The sequence below is a fragment of the Giraffa tippelskirchi genome, chromosome 3 (genome assembly GCF_054371585.1).
Source record: "Giraffa tippelskirchi isolate mGirTip1 chromosome 3, T2T-mGirTip1v1.2.pri, whole genome shotgun sequence".
In the NCBI taxonomy this organism is placed as follows: Eukaryota; Metazoa; Chordata; class Mammalia; order Artiodactyla; family Giraffidae; genus Giraffa; species Giraffa tippelskirchi.
The window spans coordinates 14,541,761-14,555,122 of NC_137277.1; the positions used below are offsets into that span (position 1 = coordinate 14,541,761).

The 13,362-nt window shown below is 38.6% G+C and overlaps 1 protein-coding gene and 2 non-coding genes across 7 annotated transcripts in view; 2 read left to right on the plus strand and 1 right to left on the minus strand.

Annotated features, from left to right (window-relative positions):
- TANC2 (tetratricopeptide repeat, ankyrin repeat and coiled-coil containing 2) overlaps positions 1 to 13,362 on the plus strand; it is a 363,447-nt gene that overhangs the window by 194,861 nt on the left and 155,224 nt on the right. The gene's annotated exons all lie outside the window — the stretch shown is intronic.
- Positions 2,685 to 2,791, plus strand: LOC145543847 (U6 spliceosomal RNA). Its single transcript, XR_014081095.1, has one exon. It is a non-coding gene; the product is annotated as a U6 spliceosomal RNA (small nuclear RNA).
- TRNAS-AGA (transfer RNA serine (anticodon AGA)) lies at positions 8,878 to 8,959 on the minus strand. Its single transcript has one exon. It is a non-coding gene; the product is annotated as a tRNA-Ser (tRNA).

Here is a 13,362-nt window from a genome sequence, read left to right on the forward strand (position 1 = left end):
AATCTGCCTGCAATGTGGAAGACCTGGGTTTGATCCCTGGGTTGGGAAGATCCCCTGGAGAAGGGAACAACTACCCACTCCAGTATTCTGGCCTGGGAAATTCCATGGACAGAGGAGCCTGGCAGGGTACAGTCCATGGAGTCACAAAGAATAGGACACGACTGAGCAACTTTCACTTCCCTTCATTCTGTATTCTGGAAGCACAAATCCTTCTCATCCTTGTCTCCACAGTATTCCTCCCTTTTATATTCAGAATTCCCTTGCTGTTTTTCTAATAACTGTCTGTAGGTCTTTTTTCTTGCCTAATCTCTACTGTTACGGTTCAGTGAAGTACTTCTTCCTAAAATGGTGTTTTTCTCTTTAAGTCTGAGTAACTACATCACATTATTTTAATGTGCAAGTTCTAAAATAAATTTCAGATTTGGAAGCCAACAGAGAATACATTTGCCATGTAGACAAAGGTGACTTTTGAAGATAATTTTCTATTGTAATCAGTATACAATTGCCTTGCTTTCCACATTAAAATAAATTGTATTATGGGTAAGGAAATCCAGGTCAATAGGGGAATAATATGGAAATATTTGTATTACACAAGTAACACATTTTTGCCATATTTTGTATCTCACACGTATGTCTATTCAAAGCAGTCATTGAAAACTTCAGTTTAAAACCCAAAGGAGCATTCAGTGATGAACAGTGTTACAGGTTTTTATGAGCATTTAAGGTTCTTTTAATACTGCTTTTCATTTCAGCCAAATAGTCATCATCATACATAGATGTGCACATAGTACTTCTTGTGCATTGGGGGCAATTACATAGGCAAGGAAACTCTAGTATAAGAGTTGCCAAGCAGTGAGTGCTTTCTGTCTTTATGTGTCCTGTCTCTACAGTGATTCTTGCTTCCAGTGGGAGAGAATCAGAATAGTGGGATGTTGTAATGGAAGATTATAAGTATTTAAAAGCCTCTTCTCTAAGCTAAGTGCCAAACTAATGAATTTTTTAAGATGCAGAAAGTCTCTAATCTTATAAAAATTTTATCCCCAAATAGTGCAAGGGAGAATCGTGTGTGTGTGTGTGTGTGAGTGAGTGCTCGGAGGATTTTTTTTCCATTTGTTTTTGTATGTCTGTAAGTTATTAGTAAAAAGAGTATAGGATTATTAGTAGATAAATTTACTTTTTAGGCAGCATTTTTTCCTTATCCAGCTTTATTGAGATGTAATTTACATGTAATATGTGTAAGTTCATTGTGTATAACATGATTTTTATATATATGGATTATTGAAATTTATGGACTCTCTCCAGAAAATTGTACCCACATACAAAATTTTGCATATTGTCTGAGTTTTGAGAAAAATTAAACTTTTGGTCTGTTTGCCATCTGTTAACAGTTTTTTCTGAAAACCAGTCTAAGCAAACCAAAATGAATAAGAATCTATGAGTAGAATTTTCCAAGGAAGTTACGTTACTGCTAACTCCTATTCTGTACCCTAAAGCTAGGTATCTAACTACTGCAACTGGAGAGATGCCCTAAAAGCTGATTCTTTAACTTAGATTCTAGGTGAGTTAATTTAAAGAAGGCAGTCATTAGGAAGGAAGTAGGTTGAAAGGAAGGGTAAAGAGGAGAAATTCAAACACTTCTTATAAGACGTGGAGTCCTGTGATTATAAGTTCCCTAGGTTTCTCTGCACCTGTCCCAACTAAGGCACTTTTTTCCCCTCAGTTGAGGATTAACAGTAACGTGTGTCATTGGTAGCCTGACGTGGATCTCGTTTTCCCATCCACCTCCAGGGACCTTTCTTCCCCTTCTTTCTGCCCTCTAGACCCTCTGTATTGAGAGGTGATTCTCACCTAGAACTATGGAAAACATATCAGACCACTATCTTAACCTCTGACTTACATTTAATTTTAAAACAGACAAATTTTTCTAGAGAAGGTATTCAGAAACTGTTTAGCAATCACATTACAAAGAAATAGAGTGTTTTCAGGCTGGCTATATATTCTGCAACTCATCATGCTCTTTATCATTCCTACTACCATTACTGCTAGCCATACCAGATGTATTAAAATTGCTTATATCCTGAAGGTGTTTGAGTTTGCAACCTCTGCTTTGGGTTACAGGGAGTAGGTACATTTTCTAGGAGGTGGCAAACCAGGTGGCTCAGTGGCAAAGAATCTGCCTGCCAAGCAGGAGACTCGGGTTCGATCCCTGGGTTGGGAAGGTACCCTGGAAATGGCAGTCCACTCCAGTATTCTTGTCTGGATAATTCCATGGACAGAGGAGCCTGGTGGGCTGCAGTCCATGGGGTCGCAAAGAGTCAGACACAACTCAGCAACTGAGCAGACACACACACACAGAAATGGATGATTTAAGAATGAAAATTTCCCTTACTCCCTCCCTATTAAAACATGCAATTTCAGGAGATTCATAGACTTCCAGGAGAATGTGTATCAGAGGATCTCATGTCAAGAGTTCTTGATTTAGATCCTTCAGTAGCTTACATATGCTACCATTTAGCGTATGGTTTGTAATTAGCTACTGTGGTTTAGCTCTACCAGAAGAAAGTATTATGCATGATTGAACAATTGAAATCTCATGTCACTTTAAAAAGAAAAAAACTAAAGGAGAATTTCCTCAACCAATAACCTCTAGTGGTGGTAGGGAAATAGTCACCTTCTCCAACACAGTGCTCCCTTCGGCAGCACATATACTAAAATTGGAACGATACAGAGAAGATTAGCATGGCCCCTGCGCAAGGATGACACGCAAATTCGTGAAGCGTTCCATATTTTTGCCTGGAAAATCCCATGGACGGAGGAGCCTGGTAGGCTACAGTCCATGGGGTCGCTAAGAGTCGGACACAACTAAGCGACTTCACTTTCACTTTTCCCTTTCATGCACTGGAGAAGGAAATCAACCCACTCCAGTATTCTTGCCTGGAGAATCCTAGGGACAGCGGAGCCTGGTGGGCTGCCGTCTATGGGGTCGCACAGAGTCGGACATGACTGAAGCGACTTAGCAGTAGCAGTAGCAGCCAACACAGTGATCATCAAATGTGACTCTTAATTTTGTAACTCTTCTTGTGTGCTCACCTTCCTCCATCTCCACCACTCATCTCACAGACTCGAGCTCTTTTCTACTACATTTTTGCAGTATTATATTAAGAATAACCTGAAAAGATTGCCTACGCTACTCTAATCCTATGACCTTTACCATGATTTCTTTTGCGTATTATTCTGCTAATTCTTTTGCCTTTTCATACACCTAATTATTTTGGGGTGCTGGATTTAATATTTGAACATATGTATAGCAATGATCTTTTTTTTTTTTCCTAGAGAGGGTTTTCATTTCTTCTGCCACCTGTGAGCAGTTCAATCCAAATTCCGGGTTGAAAGTTTTCTAGGCCAGTGAAATGACACAAATCAGGACTGCAGAAACTATTTTACTTCTGGTTCATCTTTACCCCTAGCGTGTAGCTCCTAAGGGTCTCAGGTATGGGGTATTTTATTAGAGCTCCCATTCCTGGCAGATCCTAGACTCCAGTTTTGTTCCCTTGACCTTGTGAGACAGCTAAACGCACAGTTCAGCTGCTCAGTTATTTCTTACCTATTAACAAATGCCCCCATGCTAAAGTGGCCCTCTGTGCTGGGCAAGATCTCCATTTCGGATTTCCATCTTCTCCCTGTTGTTATAATGATACTCACCACCTCCTTGTTGGGTTTTTAATGTTTTTAAAAGGTTTTAAAAATATATTTTACCTAGCATTTATTAATTTTTATCAGCTGGAAGGTCTCCAATTACTGAAAAGTGTCTCCCACCATTACTTCCTTTGGAGAAAGAAATTCTAGCATTTATATTTTTAGATTGTACATACATCTAAAAGTATGTGAAAGAAGCGTTTTTATTTTTCTCTTCTGTGCTCCCCATGAAGCTAAGTGGGAACAGACTGTACACTAATAAAACAGTCTTAGAACACTACATCTTTGGACAAACCAGTCTCCATAAATTCTGGGAGCTGTCTACTAAGAAATTGAAATGATATTATTAGCCAGTTGATTAAATACATAGAAATTCTGTTTCAAACGAACTTTTAGAGTTGGTTCATGGACCATCTCTTTGAGCAAGTTGTTTTTTATTTGGACTTGGAAATTAGTACTTTACATCAAAATTTCAACAAGTTTTGCATACTGTGGTTATGATATTTCCCATGATACTGAATTGTTGAAAAACTCACCTTTCTGCCCCTGATCTCTATCTGGTGTTATTTGCCCTGCTACCATTAAATTGGGGAGAAAAATATCTGCTTCATCCAGTAACAAATCCCAAGTGTAGTTCATAGATCATCGAGTTAAGTTCAACATTATTGTTTTCAGCTTTTATCTTACCCTCTACAATAGCCATAATAGTTAAATTATGATTCTGAGTGGATGAAGCTGTTTATATTGCTGCCAGAAAAAAAAAAAAATTAAATAGGGGATAGGAATCATCAAGCAAAATGATTGGAGAGTTTCTTTTAATGTTTGAAGAGGATCATGAGACCCAAGTTTCCTACAGTCTGGCTTCTATTTCTTGGCTGTGTTGCAAACCAATTTTAAAAGGAATGGTCTTATCTGCTGGTTAATGTTTCATTAAAACATTTAGTATCAAAAGCTGTGTAATACATTTTTTGTATCTACCATAAAATGCCTAGTGCATGTATTAAAGACTCAATCTTCTATTAATCTACATAAGTCATCTTTGGTACTGTAGAACAGAAGGCTACCCTTAAAATGCAAAAGTATTATTTATTTTGTATAAATATCGTTTCTAAGTCTTAAAAAAAATGAAAGAACTCTGGCTTAGAACTCATTTGTATACAAGTAAAACTTCAATTATAGTCAAGGGCATAAAATATGGATGCTGTTTTCTAGTACCTTACCAGAGAAATGATGTTTATTTTCTTAGTTAAAATTTATTCTACACGATAAATTCTCTAGTATAGCAAATGCCTTATCTGTTCCCTAACCAAGTAACATTTTTTTTATAATGACCCAGGATGATATGCTTTGTGGCTAAGAGAGAAGAAAGATTTAAGCTATAAGTGAATCACCACAGCATTTTTCTAATGAAAGTTTTTGAGTAACAGTTTTCCCAAGTCGTTTCTTCTCAAATATCCAAACAAGAAAAAAATAAACACTAAAATGATCAAAAGCACTCATCTAGACAATTTATGCATTTTCTCCTTTATGCTTACCACTGTGTCCACAGTGCATTAGTGTAGTGACTGACTAATACATAGTAGATGTTCATTCAGTGTATGTTGAATGAATAAAATGAACCTAAAAAGTCAGAGGAAGGCAAAATGAAAAAATTTAGTATGCTATAAATATGTGTAAATTACATAGTTTTCTCTTTACTTAAGAATGTGTCTTTTCTGGGAATTCCCTGGTGGTGCAGTGGTTAGGACTCTTGTGCCTTTACCAATGAGGGCCTGGGTTCAGTCCCTGGTTGAGGAACTAAGCTTTGACAAGCCAAGTGGCACAGCCCAAAAAGAAAGAAAGAAAAAAAACATGTGAAAGAGAGACAGCAGAGACAGTACCATTGGGCTAAAGAAGAGGTTTCTGCCTTATTTAAAATATACAAATAAATACCCAACTAAGATAGTGGTGTTGTCAAATATTCTTTTTTAAAAATGTCTTTTCTCTTTCTAATTTACTGCAGAGGGCTTTGTATGCTTGATAAACCAGAACCATGATTTCTTATCTGTTCTTACAACTTCACTATGATGTTGAGAAAGGGGGAGTGGTATTTCTTTCCATGTTTTTTTTTTTTTTTAATGTATAGTATCCCATTTGTTTTAAATTCATAAACTTTCTCCTCCTGTGGAAGGAAGACTACCTGCCAGTATGACTAGCATATGGGAAGGGGCATAAAGCTTCACTGGATAAGAATTTAGCCATGGCAGCCAACTGAGATCAGTCAGCTATAAGTGAACTGTGATAAATGTAATTTGAGAACATAATCAGTGTAAAACAAAGAATGAGGATTTCAGGAAATCCTGCTGGCCGGGCATGATGTGTGTGTGCACTCAGTTGCTCAGTCATGTCCAACTTTGCACCCCTGTGGTCTGTAGCCCACCAGGCTCCTCTGTGCATCGGATTTTTCAGGCAAGAATACTGGAGCAGGCTGCCATTTCCTACTCTAGGGGATCTTCCTGACCCAGGGATCAAACCCTTCTCTCCTTCATTGGCAGGTGAACCCAATTATCCTCAGAGGTCAGGAAAAAGAAAATAAATACAAGAGTAAAAAGTTGGCTTAAAGCTCAACATTCAGAAAACTAAGATCATGGCATCCGGTCCCATCACTTCATGGCAGATAGATGGGCAAACAGTGGAAACAGTGGCTGACTTTATGTTTCTGGGCTCCAAAATCACTGCAGATGGTGACTGCAGCCATGAAATTAAAAGACGCTTACTCCTTGGAAGGAAAATTATGACCAACCTAGACAGCATATTAAAAAGCAGAGACATTACTTTGTCAACAAAGGTCCATCTAGTCAAGGCTATGGTTTTTCCAGTGGTCATGCATGGATGTGAGAGTTGGACGATGAAGAAAGCTGAGCGCCGAAGACTTGATGCTTTTGAACTGTGGTGTTGGAGAAGACTCTTGAGAGTCCCTTGGACTGCAAGGAGATCCAACCAGTCCATCCTGAAGGAGACCAGTCCTGGCTGTTCATTGGAAGGACTGATGTTGAAGCTGAAACTCCAATACTTTGGCCCTCTGATGCGAAGAGCTGACTCATTTGAAAAGACCCTGATGCTGGGAAAGATTGAGGGCAGGAAGAGAAGGGGACGACAGAGGATGAGATGGTTGGATGGCATCATCAACTCGATGGACATGGGTTTGGGTGGACTCCCGGAGTTGGTGATGGACAGGGAGGCCTGGCGTGCTTCAGTTCCTGGGGTCGCAAAGAGTCAGACACGACTGAGTGACTGAACTGAACTGAACTGAAACTTAACACTATCCTTTGAGAAACTGGATATATATACAATGACCAGACTATCTATAAAAATAGAATTCTGACACCCAATTTTCAGCGAATAGCCTAGGAACACAGCCTATATCTACAAGTCAGACTTGTAGGAAGTAGGATTACTATCGCAAGCAACCAGTCCAAGAAGCCAACAGTAACCCCTGTAACAACTGGAACTAAATCACCAGGACTTGATTGTTAACTGACAGTTTCCCTAGTATTTGCCCTCACTTCCAACTTAAGACCAATGAGAGAAAGCTAAATATGCACACTTAACCTGTCATGTAAGATGCTCACTTCTGAGTAACCCACCTTCAGCATCTCTGTGCCAAGTGCCTCCAGTCAGCATACCTGAAGCCTCTCCTTTCTTCCACCTATAAAGCTTTTCCACTCCACTGCCCGCCTTTAAGTCTCTGCCAGGTGCGAGTGATGGTAACTGATGCATTTGCTATATAGCAAGCTCCGAGTAAATAAATAAATAAACAAATAATCAAGCTTTGCTTGTTCTTATTTGGATGGTCGTCATTTATTTCCATGCCTTTTTTCCCACATAACATAATTACGGTATTCTGACCTAGAACATATTAATATATGACTTCCATGCTTGGATGTAAACAAAAACACACAAAAGAAATGCTTTTTTGATAAGACTCAGATTAGGCACATAAAAATTGAATGGATAGAATTAGATTCCATACACGTCTTGAGAACAACAACACAGCATTTGTGTTAGTTAAAATGCTATTTCACCTGGAACATCATAGCTGCTGTCGTTCCACCATGCAGGTGATCTCTTTTCCTGATCTGGGTTGTTTATGCCTTTGTCTCAGCTTCCCCCTCGACAGCCACTTGCGCCATTCTCTCATCCGCACTTTGTGACTTATGTGGCAGCTGCCATCCTGTGACTCCCAATGACAAAGGCAGATATTGACATGGCTCTGGAGTCTGTTAAGGCCTGGGTGATGTATCACTTTCCACATTAATTGATTTGACTTAGTCATGTCATGGCCCTGAAGCTATACTGTGTGAGGTAAAGCGCTTTTCTAGTATACCAGTGTTACAGCTTCTGTCAGACTTCTACATTAGAATTAACTTACCCTTTCAGTTATTTACAGTGCCCCTAGTTTTATAGCTCTTTTATTAGTGTCATTTTCTTACCATCTTACATTACCTCCATTCCTCTCACTTTTATCCTCAACTAGAATAACTCAGAACCAGGTTCCTGGAGTTAAGTTCAAGAAACATTGTAAGTGACATCTTCTCTTCCACCCTAAATTGTTTTCCCTAGGAACTCTTAAAAAAAAAAAAAAAAAAAACAAGTTTCTGTATGTATTTAGAGACATGCCTGAGGAGTTTAGGGTATAGTCATAGACTTTCCTGTTTAAGAATCCTAATGGCAGAACTAGCTGATTCCTGAGTGTCTCATCATTGTTCCTCCCAAATTTGGTGTAAAGCAAGCTTCTGATGAGCTGCCTTGATAAATCAGTGTTCTGTGTGGATGTGGAGATTCCCTCTCCAGCTCTTAACTACTTTTATTTTATTTGTTAATATTTGTTTATTTACTTATTTAATTTTTTTAGCCACACCGTGAAGCTTATGGGATCTTAGTTCCCTATCTGTCTATAGTCTGTAGGAAGAACTGGAAGATGACTGTGCTTAGTCACTCAGTCTTGTCCAACTCTTTGTGTCCCCGTGGACTGTAGCCCACCAGGCTCCTCTGTCCACGGGGATTCTCCAGGCAAGAAAAGTGGAGTGGATTGCTGCGCCCTCCTTCAGGGGATCTTCCCAACCCAGGAATCGAACCCAGCTCTCCTGCATTGCAGGTGGATTCTTTACCATCTGAGCCACCAGGGAGCACAAAGGGATGCATAGTCAGCAGGATTTGAACCTGCACAGGGAGACCCCATTGGACTTCTAGTCCATCGCCTTAACTACTCGGCCATGACTACTTCCCTGACCAGGGATCAAACCCAGACCCTCAGCAGTGAAAGCTTGGAGTCTCAACCACTGGACCACCAGGGAATTCCCTAACTACCTTTGTATTGCATCAGTCAGTTCAGTCACTCAGTCATGTCCAACTGTTTGCAACCCCTTGGACTGCAGCACGCCAGGCCTCCCTGTTCCATCACCAACTCCCAGAGCTTACCCAAATTCATGTCCATCAAGTCGGTGATGCGATCCGACCATCTCATCCTCTGCCGTCCCCTTCTCCTCCTGCCTTCAATCTTTCCCAGCATCAGGGTCTTTTCCAATGAGTCATTTCTTCGCATCAGGTGGCTAAAGTATTGGAGCTTCAGCATCAGTCCTTCCAATGAATATTCAGGACTGATTTCCTTTAGGATTGACTGGTTTGATCTCCTTGTAGTCCAACGGACTCTCAAGAGTTTTCTCCAACACCGCAGTTCAAAAACAGCAATTTTTCAGCACTCAGCTTACTTTATGATCCAACTCTCACATTCATACGTGACTACTGGATATGTTCATATACTAGCAGAGTAATACACAAAAACGAACTAATACTTGCAGCATACTTTTCCAATAACATTTATATAAATACACTTATGTAAGTTTAAAAGAGGAGATAGTAAGGTCATTATATAAAAACCAGTATTTCTATATTCTAGCAAAGAATAGTTGAAAAAGTAAATCTAAACACAATTTCATTTACAGTAACATTGAAAATCATGAAATATGTTGGGATAAATTTGATAAAATGTGTACACTGAAAGTTATAAATAAAAGACAAAGATCTAAATAAATGAAGAGCTATATCATATTTATGGATTAGAAGATTCAGTATTGCTAAGATAGCTATTTTGATTTAATAGAACCCCAAGAAAATGTGTTTTTGGAAATATATAAGATTTACAGGATTGCAAATTTAGATATTTACATGATTTTAAAATTTTTATAGGAATCAAATGACCAAGAGTGGCCACATCAAGTTTTCAAAAGAACAACAAAGTTAAAGGACCCATTATTCTTCAGTAAAGGTGTCAGGGAAATGAACATCAACCCTTACCTCTTACCATGCACATAAGTTCACTTAAAGTACCATAGACCTAGGGGGTATTTTTACCCCCTGTAGTGTATGTGTAGCTGATTCACTTTGCTGTACAGTAGAAACTAGCACAATGTTGTAAAGCAGCTATACTCCCAATAAATTTTTAATAAATAAAAATTTAAAATAACAAAAACAGTACCATAGACCTAAATGTAAGAGCTAGGAGCAAATCTCTGCAATCTTAGAGTAGGCAAAAATTTCTAGGATAGGATATAAGTTTGAGCTATAAAACAAAAAATTAAAAGTTGGGCTTTATCTAAACTTAAAACTTTCACTCTTCAAGACACTTTTGATCAAAGGAAAAGGCAAGCCATAGACTAGGAGAAAATATTAGCATACATATGTCTGACAGATTTGTATCCAATATAAAGAACTCTTACAAATAATAAAAGAATCTTAATTTTTTTAAGTTTAAAAAATTTGAAGAGATAATCACAAAAGATGTAAGAAGGGCCAGTAAATACATGAAAAGATGCTCAGTATCATTAGTCATCAGTTCAGTTCAGTCACTCAGTCATGTCCAACTCTTTGCCACCCCGTGGACTGCAGCATGCCAGGCTTCCCTGTGAACTTCACCACTTCCCAGAGCTTACTCAAACTCCTGTCCATCGAGTTGGTAATGCCATCCAACCATCTCATCCTCTGTCGTCCCCTTCTCCTTCTGCCTTCAATCTTTCCCAGCATCAGGGTCTTTTCCAGTGAGTCAGTTCTTTGCCTCATGTGGCCAAATCATTGCAGTTTCAGCTTCAGCGTCAGTCCTTTCAATGAATACTCAGGACTGATTTCTTTAGGATTGACTGGTTGGATCTCCTTGCAGTCCAAGAGACTCACAAGAGTCTTCTCCAATACCACAGTTCCAAAGCATCAATTCTGCGGCGCTCAGCTTTCTTCACAGTCCAACTCTCACATCCATACATGACTACTGGAAAAACCATAGCTTTGACTACACGAACCTTTGTTGGTAAAGGAATGTCTCTGCTATTTAATATGCTGTCTAGGTTTGTCATAGCTTTTCTTCCAAGGAGCATTAGTCGTCAGAGAAATGCAAAGTGAAACCTTGAAATACCACTGTACACCCTTGGTATGGCTAAAATGGAAGTGAACCACAGTACCAAACATTGGTGAGGATATAGGGAAACTAGAACTCTTACATACTACTTGAGAGTGTGAACTGAACAATCACTTTGGAAACAAGCGATTTCTTATAAAGTTAAACTTTTAAGCTTTATAACCCAGCCATTATATACCTTTGTATTTGTCCTAGAGAAATTAAAATATATATCCACACAAAGGTGGGCTTAGTTGCCAGCAACATGTGCAATCTTCTCAGACCAGGGGTTAATGAATCCATGTCTCCTGCATTGGCAGATGGATTCTTTTTTTTTGCCTTCATCCATGATTTTTTTTTTTTCTGGGTTTTTTACTGTTTTTTTTTTTTAGTTAGTCTGTTGTTTCATTTATTTTAATTGGAAGATAATTACTTTACAATATTGTGGTGGTTTTACCATACATTGACATGAATCAGCCATGGGTATACATGTGTCCCCCCATCCTGAACCTCCCTCCACCTCCCTCCCCACCTTATCCCCCTGGATTGTCTCAGAACACTGGCTTTGGGTGCTCTGCTTTATGCATCAAACTTGCACTGGTCATCTGTTTTACATATGGTAATACGCATGTTTCAGTGCTATTCTCTTAAATCATCCCACCCTCGCCTTCTCCTACAGAGTCCAAAAGTCTGTTCTTTACATCTGTGTCTCTTTTGCTGCCCTGCGTGTAGGATTATCATTACTGTTTTTCTAAATTCCATATATATGTTATTATACAGCATTTGTATTTCTCTTTCTGACCTCACTCTGTATGATAGGCTCCAGTTTCATCCACCTGATTAGAACTAATTCAAATGTGTTCCTTTTTATAGCTGAGTAATATTCCATTGTGTCTATATACCACAACTTCCTTATCTATTCATCTACTGATGGACCTCTAGGTTGCTTTCATGTCCTAGCTATTATAAATAGTGCTGCAGTGAACATTGGGATGCATGTGTCTCTTTCAATTCTGGTTTTCTCAGTGTGTATGCCCACCAGTGGGATTGCTGCTTCATATGGCAATTCTATTCTCAGTTTTTTAAGGAGTCTCACACTGTTCTTCATAGGGGCTGTACCAGTTTGCATTCCCACCAGCAATGTAAGAGAGTTCCCTTTTCTCTATACCCTCTCCAGCATTTATTGTTTGTAGACTTTTTGATGATGGCCATTCTGACCAGCGTGAGATTCTATGTCATTATGGTTTTGATTTGCATTTCTCTAATAATGAGTGATGTTGAGCATCTTTTCATGTGTTTATTAACAATCTGTATGTCTTTGGAGAAATGTCTGTTTAGTTCTTTTGCCCAATTTTGATTGGGTTGTTCATTTTTTTGGTATTCAGCTGCATGAGCTGCTTATATACTTTGGAGGTTAATTCTTTGTCAGTTGTTTTGTTTACTATTATTTTCTCCCATTCTGAAGGCTGTCCTTTCACCTGGCTTCTAGTTTCCTTCATTGTGCAAAAGCTTTTAAGTTTAATTAAGTCCCATTTATTTATTTTTGTTTTATTCCCATTACTGTGGGAAGTGGGTCATAGAGGATTTTGCTGTGATTTATGTCAGAGTGTTCTGCCTAAGTTTTCCTCTAAGAGTTTTATAGTTTATGGTCTTACATTTAGATCTTTAATCCATTTTGAGTTTATTTTTGTGTATGGTGTTAGAAAGTATTCAAGTTTCATTCTTTTATATGTGGTTGACCATTTTTCCCAGCACTACTTGTTGAAGAGACTGTATCTTCTCCTTGTATATTTTTGCCTCCTTTGTCAAATATAAGGTGTCCATAGGTGCATGGATTTATCTCTGGACTTTCTGTTTTGTTCCATTGATCTGGCACAATTGGTCTCTGTGCCAGTACCATACTGTCTTGATGACTGTAGCTTTGTAGTATAGTCTGAAGTCAGGAAGGTTGATTCCTCCAATTCTATTCCTCTTTCTCAAGATTGCTTTGGCTATTTGAGGTTTTTTGTGTTTCCATACAAATTGTGAAATGATGTGTTCTAGTTCTGTGAAAAATGCCTTTGGTAGTTTGATAAGGTTTGTATTGACTCTATAGATTGCTTTGGGTAGTATACTCATTTTCACTCTATTGATTTTTCCAATCTGTGAACATGGTATGCTTCTCTACCTATTTGTGTCATCTTTCATTTTTTTCACCAGTGTTTTATAGTTTATACGTATAACTATATACGGGTCTTTTG